This window comes from Echinops telfairi, unplaced genomic scaffold, assembly GCF_000313985.2.
Source record: "Echinops telfairi isolate 266 unplaced genomic scaffold, ASM31398v2 ScPeMD7_7469;HRSCAF=8507_0, whole genome shotgun sequence".
Classification (NCBI taxonomy): domain Eukaryota; kingdom Metazoa; phylum Chordata; class Mammalia; order Afrosoricida; family Tenrecidae; genus Echinops; species Echinops telfairi.
The window spans coordinates 77,543,094-77,546,163 of NW_022111372.1; positions in this window are offsets into that span (position 1 = coordinate 77,543,094).

The window sequence follows — 3,070 nt, forward strand, 5'->3', positions numbered from 1 at the left end:
CGGTCTCGCGACCCCGCCCCTCGCCCCGCCTCTCGCCTCTGATTCCCCGAGCACCTCCCGGCCTGGGGTGGGGGCGCTCCGACCGGACGGGGGCGAGCACGTGCCTGATGCAATTCAGGAGAGGGGGTTGGCAGTCAAGGCGGCCGGAGAGAAGAGGGGGGAGTGGGAGGGGAGGCGGGGGAGGAGTCTTAAAGGGCCAGCGCGTGAGAGCTGCCGCAGGTGGAGCACATGGGATCGGGCCACGCGGCCGGCGGGCCCAGTTCTTCAGGTTGGGGATCGGATTTGGGGCATTAGCCGTAAAAGTCACCCCCGCCTTCCAGATTGCTGATGTGGGGTCCGCATTCGCCCTGAAGACGCGCGGACATCTCTCCCCTCCCCGCGCCCCTTAATCCTGCCCCCTACAGGCCCTGTCCTGGTGACCTTGGGCTAGTATCCATGACCTCCGCAGCCCACGCTGAGTTCCTCCCCTCAGCGCGAGGCAGGACGCTGCGTGGGTATCAGGTTCGACTCTGGGCTCTGTGGGCAGGCCCGTACCCCTCAGGCGTTGTGGGCCACTTGGAAGTGGAAGTGGAGTCACTTAAGGCCCCAGCCCAGCAAGCCCCAGACCGAGTATCTGTAGGCAGAAACCGTCTTTCTTGCAAGTGGATTTTAACTTTTTTAAATAGTTGCTCTTGGAGAGTCGAACTACCAAGGATATTTGAGATATTATCCTGGTCTTCCTTTCCCCTCACCTACCTCTTACGGTAGTCACTTCCTGCTCCATGGAGCTCAGTTTCCCTAGTGTAATACGAAAGAACGGTCGGTGACTGTAGTTACTCACTTTAATACATTCCATTTACCGACCCCGCTATGGTGACCCCTATTCTGCTGAGATTCGTGGTTTGGTAATAAACCAGGTTAAAAAGGTCCCTGCCCTCATGGCGCTTATATTCTAATGTCAGGGAAAAGATTCATACACACAAATGAAGTAATAAACCAGAATGGATTTGTCCGAGTTTGGATTAGGGAAGACCTCCCTGCCTGGATGCGGATTCCAAAGTGTTTGAAATCCGCCATGGTCTGGAATTGAACCCAGGAAGCTGTATGTCTTCTTAAGTGGTCCCACACTTCCAGAAGTTCTGGTCTGTGCTTTCTGACGATGCTCAAAAGTTTAACAGGACTGTAATCTCACCTGTTGAAGGCATAAAAACCAGGATGTTGGTAGTCTCCAAAACAAGGAGCTGCTAGACAGGGGCTGAGTGTTTATTAGAGAAAACTCTTGGAACTGCTCCACACCCCCACACCCCCCAAATTTGGGTTACATGTAACCAAAGGTGCTAGGGAGAAGTGCTGGTTCAGGTAGCCAAGCTCCCCTAACTCAGACTCCACCAGCTGACTATTCCCCCCAAGGCCCCCTTTTCTGATAAAGAAATGAGAATAATGCCTGACTTGCTTTCATCTCTGGGCTTTTGTAAGGGAGCAAATGAAAATGTTATGTAAATGACAGAGACTGAGGATGAGCCCAGTGCTTCAAAAAGAGGTGACAAGGGGGGGTTTCCATGAATTTAAGCAAGAGTCTTCATGATTGCATTATATCCTCTCATCAATTATGGATATGGGTAGGTTTTAACACCAGGGTGCTGAGTTGGTGAAATTAGTGTAATACAAAAATAGAGAATGACCACATCAGATAACAAAAAGGGAGGATAAGGACTTCATTAAATAATAACTCCCAGGGCGAGGGGAGGAAAAAAACCTCCAAACCACTGAGAATCATGGCCTAGTCTACTTGAAACATAACCTTAACCATCCCAGTCAGCGTTACTCTTGCCTCACATTATGGCATTTATTACTGCCAGACTTCACGTTGTTAGTAAGCAACCTAAGTTGTTAATAGTCAGATAGTACATTTTTATTATTGTCATACACACAAAATGTTGGATAACCAAATACTTGATAAGTGAGGAAAAGATCTATATCTTCCCTTAATTAGAAGGTAGTTAAGGTAATTAAATATTGGTAAATATTTCCAAGGGGGTGGTAGTGAAAGTGGTGGCTGGAAATTGTTTAAGACTCTCTCAAACTGAATCGACCTCACTGCCATTAAGTCAATGCCCACTCATACTGGCCCTACAAGACAGGGTAGAACTGCCCCAGTGTGTTTCTGTGACTGTAACTCTCTAGGGAAGTAGAAAGCCCCATCTGTCTCCTTCAGAGCAGCTGGTGGTTTTGAACTACTGAAGTTGCAGTTAGCAGCCCACTGGTAACTAATATGCCATCAAGGCTCCTTTGACCTTCTGAAGACTTTGTAAAAGGAGATATCATCATCATTGTAGATTGTTCTTTTTTATATTTCTGTAATTGGGTATATACCCCCATACAAGTTGTCATGGCCAGTTCTATATCCACATAGCATTAGCAAGTAACTGGCTAATACTGGCCCACCCCCACCCCCACCCCCAGGCAGCCAAACACGCTGTGTAGAGGTTGGAAGGGCACCGAGATCCATATACCCAGAAATCAAAACCTCCAAATGCATTCTCATTGAGTTGATTCCTACTCAAAGCAACCCGATAGAACAGAGTAGAACTGGCCCAACAGGCTTCCAAGACTATGAATCTTTTCCGGAGTGAGAAAGCCACAGCTTTCTCCCATGTACATCCAGAAAAGGGCCCATGAACATTCATGTGCCAGTTTACAGATGGGAAAATTAGATCCAGAGAAGGTAAGAAACCTATGTAAGACTTTATCTTGGATTTAGAGGCTATTGGAGCTGGAAGGAAGGACCCCTGGTTGTATAATGGTTAAAGTACTCAACAGATAGCCTAAAGGTTGGTGGTTCAAACCCACTAGCTGCTCTGCTGGAGAAAGCTATGGATCTGCTTCTGTAAAGATTGACAGCCCCCAGAGGTTCCCATGGGTGAAGAAGGAAGGGCTGCTGCTTTGGGAGCTTTTAGTTTATGTTAATGATGGTAAAATAATTTGAAAAAGGATATCAGCAATGGTTGTACAACGTGAAGAATATAATCAATGGCACTGAAAAAGTTGTTAGATTGGAGGATGTTGTGTATATTTTTGCCACAATGGAAAA